Raw genomic sequence first — 13,507 nt, 5'->3', positions numbered from 1 at the left:
GAGTTCACCGCCATGTTCCTGGCAAACTCAGCCCAAGGCAGGAGGTCAACCCAATTGTCTTGGTGATCGGAGACATAGCAACGAAGGAATTGCTCCAAGGCCTGATTGGATCGTTCTGCAGCCCCATTGGACTGAGGGTGGTAGGCCGAGGAGAAGGAGAGATGAATCCCCAACTGGGAGCAAAAGGCGCGCCAGAACCTGGACACAAACTGACTCCCCCGATCCGACACAATCTCCTTGGGCAAACCGTGCAACTGGAAGACCTCCCTGGCAAAAATCGTGGCCAACTCCTGTGCAGAGGGTAACTTCTTGAGAGGAACACAGTGGCACATTTTGGAAAACCGATCCACAATCATGAGAATGACCGTATGGCCTCGGGATGCAGGGAGGTCCACGATGAAATCCATCCCCAGGTGTGACCATGGGCGCTCCCCGGTGGCTAAGGGTTGCAGAAGGCCCAACGGAAGGTGCCGAGGAGACTTACTCTGGGCACAAACGGAGCATGCCGCTACATATGCGGCGATGTCGGAACGTAGGGAAGGCCACCAGAACAGACGTGAAACAGCCCAGGACAGCTGATTCTTTCCAGGATGCCCCGCGGTCTTGGAGTTATGGTAGGTTCGCAACAACCGAGTGCGCAACTCCTCAGGCACAAAACATCTGCCGTTGGGTCTCCCAGAGGGAGCACCAGATTGAGCCGCCAAAATCTGCTCACCCAGGGGAGAGGTCAGGCTGGTGCGAATGGCGGCCAGGATCTGATTCGGAGGTATGACCGAAGTCGGAATAGACTCCTCCCTGGACAGGTCGGAGTACTGCCGTGATAAGGCATCCGCCCTGATGTTCTTGGAACCGGGTAGGTAGGAGACCACGTAATTAAAACGTGACAAGAACAGAGCCCATCTGGCCTGACGTGGTGTCAATCTCTTGGCCTCAGAGAGGTAGGTCAGATTCTTGTGGTCCGTCAGGATGAGGACCGGAACCACCGAACCCTCGAGCAAGTGCCTCCATTCTTTAAGAGCCTGCACGATGGCCAATAACTCCCTGTCACCAATCTGGTAGTTGCACTCCGCGGAAGACAGTTTCCGGGAGTAAAACCCACAAGGAAGCAGAGGACCCTCTGGTGTTCTACGCTGAGACAGAAGGGCGCCTACTCCCGTCTCAGACGCGTCCACCTCGAGGACAAAGGGCAACCCAGGGTTGGGATGCGACAGAATCGGAGCTGACACAAAGGCGGACTTTAGAGCCTCAAAAGCTTGGATGGCCTCGGGCGGCCAGACCTGGGAATTACTGCCCTTCCTGGTCAGATCCGTGAGAGGCTTGGCTAGCACGGAAAAGTCCCTGATGAACTTCCGATAATAATTGGCGAAGCCCAAAAAGCGCTGCAGGGAGCGAAGACCACTGGGCTGGGGCCACTGTAAGACAGCCGAAACCTTCTCAGGATCCATGGAGAACCCCTCAGCGGAAATGATGTAACCTAAGAAGGTTACCTGGAATCGGTGAAATTCGCATTTCTCAAGCTTACCGAACAGCTTGTTCTCTCGTAACCGTTGCAACACTCGTTTGACATCCAGAATGTGGGTCTCCATGGACTCAGAATATACCAAGATGTCATCCAAATAGACCACCACACACTGCTGCAACAGGTCACGGAAAACATCGTTGATGAATTCCTGAAAGACTGCGGGCGCATTGCACAGCCCAAAGGGCATAACCAAGGATTCATAATGACTGGTCCTGGTGTTAAACGCGGTCTTCCACTCATCGCCCGCCTTGATCCTTACGAGGTTATATGCCGCCCTCAGGTCGAGTTTGGTAAAGACCGTGGCCCCTTTAAGGCGATCGAACAGCTCGGAAATCAAGGGTATCGGGTAAGCGTTCTTGATCGTGATGCGATTGAGACCCCTGTAATCGATGCAAGGCCTCAACTCACCGCCCTTCTTTTTCACAAAGAAAAATCCAGCCCCTGCCGGGGACGAGGATTTGCGAATGTGTCCGCGTGAAAGCGCCTCCCTCACGTACTCCTCCATGGCCTCATTCTCCGCTACCGACAGTGGATAGACTTTGCCACGAGGAGGAACGGCACCAGATTGTAACTCGATGGCACAATCGTATGGGCGGTGCGGAGGTAGGGCAACCGCGCGCACCTTATCGAATACATCCCGGTACTCCTCGTATTCAGGGGGCAACAGAGAGTCCGAGGAAGTACACAGCAACTTGACAGGCCCATGGATGCAACTAGCCCCACACTGCGGTGACCACGTGAGGATCTCGGCCGATCTCCAATCGAAAATCGGATTATGCTTCTGGAGCCAGGGGTACCCCAAGACCACCGAGTAGTGTGGAGACGAAATAACCTGGAAGCAGACCGACTCTCTGTGGACTGCACCAATGGCTAACCCCACAGGAAGGGTCTCATGAGTCACGTGTGGCGGCAGAAGGGGTCTGCCGTCTATCGCCTCAAGAGCCAGAGGAGAACCTCGAGCCTGCAGAGGAATGGAATTGGCGGCAGCGAACACACTATCAATGAACAAACCACCAGCACCAGAGTCCACCAACGCCTGGGTCGTCACCGAGCCCCCGACCCAGGAGAGGACAACAGAGATCAGTGGTTTGTCAACACGGGAAACCGGGGACGAGGAGACTCCACCCAAGATCTGCCCCCGACAGGATCTCAGGTGCGAGCGTTTCCCGGACGGTTCGGACATGCCAACCGAAAATGCCCACCGAGACCACAGTACATGCATCGGCCCTCGCGTCTCCGGAGTACCCTCTCCCCCTCGGACAGGCGAGCAAACCCCAGCTGCATGGGTTCACCCCCAGACAAGTCATCCCCAGGAGGCGTGGGAGGAGAGGTAGGCACGGGTGGGACAACAAAGGTAGGCGCCAATCTGTTAGGAGGCCTCCGCAGACTCTCCTTAAAGGAAGGTCTCTCCCTGAGTCTGGTGTCAATCAAAATCAGGAAAGAAATAAGAGACTCGAGCTCCACTGGTAGGTCCTTAGCTGCAACCTCATCCTTCAAGGCATCCGAGAGACCATGAGAGAAAGCAGCGACCAGAGCCTCATTATTCCAGCCCACCTCTGCTGCCAGGGTACGAAACTCAATGGCGTATTCAGCTACGGATCGTGAACCCTGTCTGATGGACATAAGGAGCTTCGCAGCAGAGGCAGCACGAGCCGGCACATCAAATACCTTCCGAAGAGAAGCAACAAAACCGGAAAACTCGGCAACCACCGGATTGTTGTTCTCCCATAAAGGGCTGGCCCAGGCCAAGGCCTTGTCCGAGAGCAGCGAGATTAAGAAGCCCACCTTTGATCTCTCAGTAGGAAAGGCATGTGGCAGCAACTCGAAATAAATGCCCACCTGGTTAAGGAAACCTCGGCACTGAGTTGGCTCTCCCCCAAAGCGCTGTGGAAGGGGGGCAGAACCGGACATACCCCGAAACACCGCAGGCGCAACAACAGGTGTCGGGGTAGACTCTGGCGCAACAACCGGAGCGGCAGTAGGAGCGGGCCCAGGAGCGACAACCGACCCATCGGCAACGGGAGCGAAATGAGCCGTGCGTTCAAGCAGGGTTTGCAACGCCACGGCGAACTGACCCAACAGGAGATCCTGCTGATCAAGTCTGGCAACCAGCGTGGGTAGCGAGGATGGCCCTGTACCGTCAGAATTCATGGCTTGGTCCTAATGTCACGGAACCATGAACCAGACGTACAACAACAGATAAGTGAAAATAAGAAAGCTTTATTGAAAAACAAGCTGTAAAGCAAAAGTCCAAACGGATGGCGAAACTGATGCTGAGTCTTTTGCGAAGCCAGGGGTCAGGAACCAACAGGGTAGTCAGACGAAGCCAGGATCAGGAACCAGCAGGGTAGTCAGACGAAGCCAGGATCAGGAACCAGCAGGGTAGTCAGACGAAGCCAGGAACAGGAACCAGAAGCAGCAGCAGTCTTAGAAGCATGTGAACACAGGAGGACCAAGCAGGGAACTGAAGCCACAGACCTCCTATATATATGAGCTAGGCATCCAGCTCCTCCCAGTGGGAAGGAGGAGCCGCAGGGTGGGAGGCTACAAGAAACCCAGAAACCAAGATGGCCGCCAGCACATGTCAAACGAAGGAGAACAGCAAGAAGGTAAGACCATGACACCGAGATAACGCGGACCCAGTTTGTAGCTGGGGACCCGAAACCGGATGTATTTGGCAGAGAGCCACACTCTGTCCTCAGGGGCAAAGACAGGAGGAGTTCTTCTTTTCCTATCTGCATGTCTCTTCATGCGAGAAGAAGCCAAGGTGAGCGACTTTTGAGTCTCTTTCCATATGGAGGAGAAGTCCAAGGTCAAGTCATCAACGGCAGGAACTCCAGAAGAAGTGGGAATGGGGAGAGGGGGCAGCGGGTGACGGCCGTACACCACAAAAAACGGAGATTTGGTGAATGACTCAGAGTCTCTAAAGTTGTAAGAAAATTCGGCCCAGGGCAACAGGTCGACCCAATCATCCTGACGGGAGGAGACGAAATGTCGCAGATAGTCACCAAGGATCTGGTTAACCCTCTCCACTTGTCCATTGGACTGAGGGTGGTAGGCAGAAGAAAAGTTCAATTTGATCTTTAATTGGGTGCAGAGAGCTCTCCAAAACTTTGAGATAAACTGAACGCCTCTATCGGAGACGATATGTGTTGGGAGACCATGGAGACGAAAAATGTGCAAAAAGAATTGCTTCGCCAGCTGTGGCGCAGAAGGGAGACCAGGAAGCGGGACAAAATGTGCCATTTTAGAAAACCTGTCAACCACCACCCATATGACTGTGTTGCCATGGGATACGGGAAGATCCGTGACGAAGTCCATTGCTATGTGGGACCAAGGCTGTTCAGGAACTGGCAGAGGGAGGAGAAGACCTGCAGGCTTCTGGCGGGGAGTTTTATCACGTGCGCAGATAGTGCAGGCCTGAACAAACTCCGTTACGTCTTTCTCAAAGGAGGGCCACCAATAGTGTCTGGCAATTAGCTGAGTTGTCTTTTTAATTCCAGCGTGACCCGCCAGGTGAGAGGAGTGACCCCATTTGAGAGTCCGTAGGCGAAGACGTGGAGGAACAAATGTTTTCCCTGGAGGGACTGATACCAGTGAAGCAGGGGCAGTTGAAATCAGACACTCAGGAGGAATGATGTGTTGAGGAATGGTTTCGTCTTCAGAGGCATCGGTGGAGCGTGATAGGGCATCCGCCCTAATGTTCTTATCAGCAGGACGAAAATGGATTTGGAAAGTGAATCGGGCAAACAACAAAGACAACCTGGCCTGGCGTGGATTAAGGTGCTGGGCAGACTGAAGGTACGAGAGATTTTTGTGATCAGTATAGATAGTGATCGGATGAGGGGATCCTTCCAGAAGATGTCTCCATTCTTCTAGTGCCAACTTAATGGCAAGTAGTTCACGATCTCCGATGGCATAATTCTTTTCAGGAGGAGAAAAAGTTTTTGAGAAGAAGCCGCAGGTGACGTTCTTTCCTTTAGCAGACTTTTGAAGAAGAACCGCTCCGGCTCCAACAGAGGAGGCATCCACCTCCAGGAAGAAAGGTTTCAGAGGATCGGGCCTATTTAAGACTGGAGCGGAGGCGAAGGCGGCTTTAAGGCGAGTAAAGGCTTCTTCTGCTTGGGGAGGCCAGGATTTCGGATTCGCTTCTTTCTTGGTTAGTGCCACAATAGGCGCCACGATAGTGGAGAAGTGGGGAACAAACTGGCGGTAATAGTTGGCGAATCCAAGGAAGCGCTGAATAGAGCGAAGTCCTGAGGGGCGTGGCCAATCCAAAACTGCAGAGAGTTTGTCGGGGTCCATTTGAAGACCTTGTCTTGACACTAGGTATCCCAGAAACGGAAGACAGCTGCGTTCAAAAAGACATTTTTCCATTTTGGCGTAAAGATGGTTGTCACGAAGGCGCTGGAGCACTTGACGAACATGGCGACGGTGTTCCTCCAAGGTGGAGGAGAAGATTAGAATATCGTCAAGATAGACCACTACACAGGTATACAACATGTCCGGGAAGATCTCGTTGACAAAGTCTTGAAAGACTGCAGGAGCGTTGCACAGGCCGAAAGGCATGACGAGATACTCAAAGTGGCCATCTCTGGTATTAAAAGCGGTTTTCCACTCATCTCCATCACGGATTCTGATGAGATTATAAGCGCCCCTGAGGTCAAGCTTAGTGAAGACCTTTGCTCCGCGCAGACGGTCAAAGAGCTCCGAGATGAGAGGCAAAGGGTAGCGATTCTTTACCGTGATTTTGTTAAGACCGCGGTAGTCAATACATGGGCGTAGTGAGCCATCCTTTTTGGCAACAAAGAAAAATCCTGCTCCGGCAGGAGAAGGAGATTTCCGGATGAACCCTTCTTGAGATTCTCCTGAACGTACTCCGACATGGCCTTGGTTTCAGGAATGGAGAGAGGGTAAATCCTGCCACGAGGTGGTGTGGTACCGGGAAGCAAATCGATGGGACAGTCATAGGGTCTATGTGGTGGCAAGACCTCCGCCTGTTTCTTGCAAAAGACGTCAGTGAAGTCCTGATAAGCCTTAGGAAGGCCGAGCAATGGTGAGGAGACGGAGATTTGTCTAGTAGGTACCGACTTGAGGCAACGAGTGTGGCAGGTAGGTCCCCATGATTTAATGTCCCCAGAGGTCCAGTCGAGGGTAGGAGAGTGGCGCTGGAGCCAGGGCAGGCCAAGAAGGACGTCAGAGGTGCAGTTCGGTAGAACAAAAAATTCAATGGTCTCTTGGTGGAGGACTCCTATGGTCATGAGCACAGGTTCTGTGCGATAGCGCATGGTACAGTTTAGATTCTCACCATTAACTGTAGTAATGAAGAAAGGCTTGACGAGACGGATCACAGGAATGCTAAAGCGGTTTATGAAGGAGGCTTTAATGAAGTTTCCTGCAGAACCAGAGTCCAAGAAGGCCTCTGCAGGGAAGGAGATTTTAGCTGCAGAAGAAATCCGTACTGGAACAATCAAGCGTGGAGAGGAAGACTTTACACCCAGCGATGCCTCTCCCACGTTCACTAGGTGCGAGCGTTTCCCTGACGCTGTGGACGAACTGGACAGTCCTTTAAGAAGTGTTCGGAACTCGCACAGTATAAGCATAAATTCTCATTCCTCCAGCGAGACCTTTCTTGCTGTGTCAGGCGAGCCCGATCCACTTGCATGGCCTCCTCGGCGGAAGGCACAGTAACCGGCTGCAAAGGTTGCTGGAAGAGAGGTGCCAGGCGTGGAAATCGCCTGTTGCGAACCAGATTCTTTTCTTGGCGAAGTTCCTGACGTCTTTCAATGAAACGCATATCTATGCGAGTAGCCAACTGGATGAGTTCCGTCAGGGAGTCAGGTATCTCTCGTGTGGCCAGAGAATCCTTGATGTGACTGGATAAACCTTTTTTAAAAGTTGCGCAGAGGGTGTCCTTGTTCCAAGTCAGTTCGGAGGCCAGTGTGCGAAATTGTATGGCATATTCGCCTACTGTAGCGTCTCCTTGGACGAGGTTTAGCAAGGCCGTTTCTGCTGACGAGGCACGGGCAGGTTCCTCGAAGACACTGCAGACTTCAGAAACGAAGGACTGGACGGAGGCAGTGGCAGGATCGTTGCGGTCCCAGAGCGGCGTGGCCCAGGCCAAGGCCTTCCCAGACAATAAGCTGACCATGAAGGCCACCTTAGATCGTTCCGTAGGAAACTGGTCGGCCAACATCTCCAGGTGCAGGGAACATTGGGACAAGAATCCCCGGCACATCTTAGAATCCCCATCAAACTTGTCCGGGAGAGACAAACAGATTCTAGCGGAGGTGGCGGCCACCGGCTGCGGGGGTGGAGCGGAAGCAGAAGCAGAAGCAGGCAGCTGCTGCCGTGCGGGAAGAAGCTGTTGCAGCATGGCGGTCAGCTGTGCCAACTGTTGACCTTGCTGAGCAATCTGCTGGGACTGCTGGGCAACCACGGTAGAGATGTCAGCGAGAGTAGGCAGGGGCACATCAGCGGGATCCATGGCCGGATCTACTGTCAGGGTCCGGACTAGCGGCAGGTGACTGCACTGGAGGTGGATCCTCTGTGTCAATGAGGGATTGGCGTGGACCGTACCAGGGGACCGGTTCTAAGTTACCGGTTTTCACCAGAGCCCGCTGCAAGGCGGGATGGACTTGCTGCGGCGGTAGCAACCAGGTTGTATCCTCCGGCTCAACCTCAAAGACAGCTGATTCAGGCGCGGTACAGAAGGACAAGGCAAAGGCAAGGTCAGACGGAGCAAAAGGTCAAGGCAGGCGGCAAGGTTCGTAGTCAGGGGCAACAGCAGAAGGTCAGATACACAGGCAGGGAACAATACACCAAAAGTTTTCTCAAGGCACAAAAGGCAACAAGATCCGGCAAGGACAGGAAGGGGAAGTGGGTTTTTATACATTTTGGACTGATTGGATCAGGCACCAATTAGTGGTGCACTGGCCCTTTAAATTTCAATGCAGCGGCGCGCGCGCGCCCTAGGGAGCGGGGCCGCGCGCGCCGGGAGGAAGACATGCCGGAACCCGGCGTGCGCCGGGAGACAGAGCAGAGGGAACCCGGCGGGTGAGTGACAGAGGATACGGGGGAGCAGCGCTCACGGTCGGGGACCATGACCGGAGCGCTGCAGCCCGTGGGACGCCTCGAGTGCTCCGGGGAAGCCACGGGACCCGGAGCACTCGGCGTTACATATATATATATATATATATATATATATATATATATATATAGAATCTCACAAAACCACCATTATTTTCCAGCACTGTCTTAATCCTCTTGGGCATGAAATTCACCAGAGCTTAACAGGTTGCCACTGGAGTCCTCTTCAACTCCTCCATGGTGATATCACAGAGCTGGTGGATGTTAGAGACCTTGTGCTCCTCCACCTTCTGTTTAAAGATGCCCCACAGATGCTCAGTAGGGTTTAGGTCTGGAGATATGCTTGGCCAGTCAATCACCTTTACCCTCAGCTTCTTTAGCAAAGCAGTGGTCGCCTTGGAGGTGTGTTTGGAGTCTTATCATGTTGGAATACTGCCCTGCGGCCCAGTCTCCGAAGGGAAGAGATCATGCTCTGCTTCAGTATGTCACAGTACATGTTGGCATTCATGGTTCCCTCAATGAACTGTAGCTTCCCAGTGCCGGCAGCACTCATGCAGCCCCAGACCATGACTCTCCCACCACCATGATTGACTGTAGGCAAGACACACTTGTCTTTTTACTCCTCACCTGGGTGCTGCCACACATGCTTGACACCATCTGAACCAAATAAGTTTATCTTGATTTCATCAGACCACAGGACATGGTTCCAGTAATCCATGTCCTTAGTCTGCTTGTCTTCAGCAAACTGTTTGTGGGCTTTCTTGTGCATCATCTTTAGAAGAGGCTTCCTTCTTGGATGACAGTCATGCAAACCAATTTGATGCAGTGTGCGGCGTATGGTCTGAGCACTGAAAGGCTGACCCCCACCCCTTAAACCTCTGCAGCAATGCTGGCAGCACTCATACTTCTATTTTCCAAAGACAACTCCTGGATATTATGCTGAGCATGTGCACTCAACTTCTTTGGTCGACCATGGCAAGGCCTGTTCTGAGTGGAATCTGTCCTATTAAACTGCTGTAGGGTCTTGGCCACCATGCTGCAGCTCAGTTTCAGGGTCTTGGCAATCTTCGTATAGCCTAGGCCATCTTTATGTAGAGCCACAATTCCTTTTTTCAGATTCTCAGAGAGTTCTTTGCCATGAGGTGCCATGTTGAACTTCCAGTGACCAGTATGAGAGAGTGAGAGCAATAACACCAAATTTAACACATCTGCTCCCCATTCACACCTGAGACCTTGTAACGCTAATGAGTCACATGACACCGGGAAGGGAAAATGGATAATTGGGCCCAGTTTGGACATTTTCACTTAGGGGTGTACTCACTTTTGTTGCCAGCGGTTTAGACATTAATGGCTGTGTTGAGTTATTTTGAGGGGACAGCAGATTTGCACTGTTATACAGGCTGTACACTCACTACTTTACATTGTAGCAAAGTGTCATTTCTTCAGGGTTGTCCCATGAAAAGATATAATAAAATATTTACAAAAATGTGAGGGGTGTACTCACTTTTGTGAGATACTGTGTGTATATATATATAAATATAAATATGTATCACCCTCCTAGGTAGGGGCTAGGAAAAAGCATATAGATGGCCCTGTCTGCATATCAGGGGGGACTGATTATTTAGTTAGGCTGTCACATGTTTCCAGGTGTGACCTGTTGAGCCTGGGGAGTTTTCCCACTGTTTCCAATAAGGGCTCTTATTGGACAGTGGAGGAAACCTAGCCAATAGCACACCAGTGCTTATGGCTATCTCAGTGGGCGGAATTTGCCGCAATGCACCCTGAGATGAGTTATATGTCTGAGGGGAGCATGTGACAGAGCGTCTTTGGTGGGAAGCAGAGTCCCAGGAGGAGGGTGACGGCTGTCTCTCCTCCTGTCAGCGCTAGTGAGGGTGTCCTGGACAGTCGGCCTAGAGGACGAAGGTTGAGCTGGGCTGCAGAGAGGGATCCAGAGTGCTGTGGACCGAGTGGAGCTGCTTGGCATAAGTTTTGTGGAAAAACTGTGTCGTGAGTACTTGAAACTGCCCAAGGGTCTGCCTAGGAGAGGGGTCCCCTGGGAAAGTCAAAGGGATCCGGGGGCCAGCTAACCAGTAGAGGAGGCTTAGGAAAGGGGGTGCCAGCGTCTAAGCCCTGAAGATAAGAGAGAGGAAAGGGGGCGCCGGTGTGGGCCCTGAAGTGTTTAGCAGTGCAGCAGAGTATACATGTAACTACCTCAGCAAGGAGTGCTTAAGGGAGCTTAAAGAGGACTTCTTCATTAAGGAAAGCAGTCAAAAGTCAGTTCAGCGTTAACAGGCAGCAGGCCAGCGTTAACCAGCCTTAATCTGCATTGACCGGCATCCAGCCAGCATCAAGTAAGCACCAAACGGCATTTTTCAATTGTCCCTAGCAATTTGTGCATAGTTGAGCCAAAGGAGTATCTCACCCATTCCCTTCTCCCATCCAAGTTCTCAATAAATACAAAAACCCAAAGATACTGGACTGGTCATTGTCTCAGTGCTTACACTTGGAGAACATGCTTAAATGTGCTGTTGTTGCTGGTGGTAACCCAGGCGGACCCATATCCAGCAAAACGGCTGGGAATTGCGCTATATATATATATTTTTTTTTTTTTTTTTGGGGGGGGGGGATATGTTGTTGCTACTATACAATGATTTTGAATGATGTGTTGAGTTCAATTGGTGTATCGGATTCATTATGGCAGTGGATCTGGGCAAAAACTCTTCACACAAAGTTTGAGTGTATGTACCGTGTACTGCAGCTGGGTTTTCTTTGTGTTACCAGCAGAATACTGTTTTTAATTGGTTAGTTCACCTGTAACCTAATGACACAATAGAGTAGTATATTGGTGATTGTGGTGACTAGTTTCAATAGGTAATGACTGAGCGCTAACATTTGCGTGAAATGTGTCTACCTCTTTGTCCCCTGCTCCATCTTTTAACCACTTGTTATTTGAAGCTTCAATAAAAAGGATTATTGGAACTGCTGCCATCCAGAATCATTTGCTTTGTGTCCCACATACTGTAGTAAGTGTCATGTTTAAAGACCACCAATTGTAAGATAACTTATTATGGTGACCATTATTTGTATGAAAGCCAAGCAAAAAACTGATTAATAAAAATTGAGTGGATGTTCAAAGTGTATTTAAATGCTAACATAAAGCTGTGTTAAGAGTCTTGCTAAAATGGATAAATGAACATTTTCTTGTAAAAATACTGTCCAAGACTCCCATCAACACAAGATACTTGCGTGTAAGGCTTAGACTCCTGGAAACATGAACCCTGCAAAGAGGAGCTTACCCAATTTGAACCATAATCCCCCCTTTTGATTATGAACCCTAACAAGGCTGTTTTATGTTCTGCCAAAAATTAAATTCCAAATTAAACATTGTGTGCCCCGAAATCCTCCCTGAAGCCCCCAACAGTATTTAAAAAACTCTTTGTACATATTTTTAAAGGGGGATACATTTTATCTATTGGGATTTTTAGTCAAGAAGGAGTAGATGAGCGCTATGAAAAGCCAGTGGGTGATTCAATTACCTACAGCTGAAATATTAAGGTATTTTCAACATTTTATTGCAGAATATAGTTTATATTTTATAAAGACATTTCCACAAGTATGAATAAAAACAATAAAAGCATATTTCTAACCCAACTGTTTTCCCTGATATGATATAGCATAAGTGACTGCAGTTTATAGCCAGGTGTGAACCATTTTCACACTGTGAAAACTGCTGCTATGAGCCCTGTAATTTAGACAAGAATACACTGCTGCTTTTATATCTTCACCCAGAAACTCTACTCCAAGGTCAATTAAAAAGGTGCGTACTGAGGCTGGAAACAATCACTTCTTTATGTGTTTTTTAATTTCTTATAATTAAATGGCATTAAAAAAATGACCAGGCCAGGGGGCACAATGTGCTTTTTTTATTTATGAGAAATGATGGAAGGAAAATATGGAATATGGTCAGGCAATGCTATCCTTGCTTTTTAATTATTTGCAAACCCTATAATAAAAGTTGTTCAATACTTAGGGGGACTGGGAAATGATGACCTGGAAGACCAACACATCTAACTTGCCCTTTTATGGTAGGGACAGATGTCTGTGGATTTAAGAATGTGTACCACACAAAGTGTGCCATGGAGTCATATTCAGATTCCCTTTTCAGCTTTCAGCATTGGTTGACGTGATATCTCAGAGCCACAAAGAAAGTTGGTGTTGGAAGTCTTAGCTATATAATGCCCACTGTATATCACTAACTGTGTGTCCTACTCTTATTAATGTCTGTATAGGGGTGTATTTTCATTCAGGGTCATCAGCCTAAAGTATTCCTCTTTTACACTGCACCTTGAACCAGCTGAGCTTTTCTGGATTTTCTTCTAAAGGGTGATTACCTAGACCAGTGATGGCGAACCTTGGCACCCCAGATGTTTTGGAACTACATTTCCCACGATGCTCATACACTCTGTAGTGTAGTTGAGCATCTTGGGAAATGTAGTTCCAAAACATCTGGGGTGCCAAGGTTCCCCATCACTGACCTCGACAAAGGTGTCTGATTGGCAGCTTGCTCAGTGCTAAATACACCTTGAACGTTCTTTGAAGCATCTAAAAGGTGTTCAACTTAGAAAAAGATACTGCACCCACTAAAAATGACTGCTGCTTCTCTAAATCCCGGGCCTTGAAGCACAGAAGCCAGATAGCCAGATAGAAGTCAGATATTTCAGTGAACTATCGGCATCTGTGAAAATGCAAAGGTCTTTTTAGGGTTCCTTATGGTTAAAGAAGCTTCTTTTAAATAGCTTGGACATGTTCTTCTTTTAAAAAAAAGCATACCCCAACGCTAATGGTAATCCTAGACTAGCGCTGACCCTAACCCCAAAACTAGCACCAAACCTAACC

The sequence above is a fragment of the Pelophylax lessonae genome (genome assembly GCF_965119305.1).
Source record: "Pelophylax lessonae genome assembly, chromosome: 4".
Lineage (NCBI taxonomy): Eukaryota > Metazoa > Chordata > Amphibia > Anura > Ranidae > Pelophylax > Pelophylax lessonae.
This window is presented reverse-complemented; position numbering follows the sequence as displayed.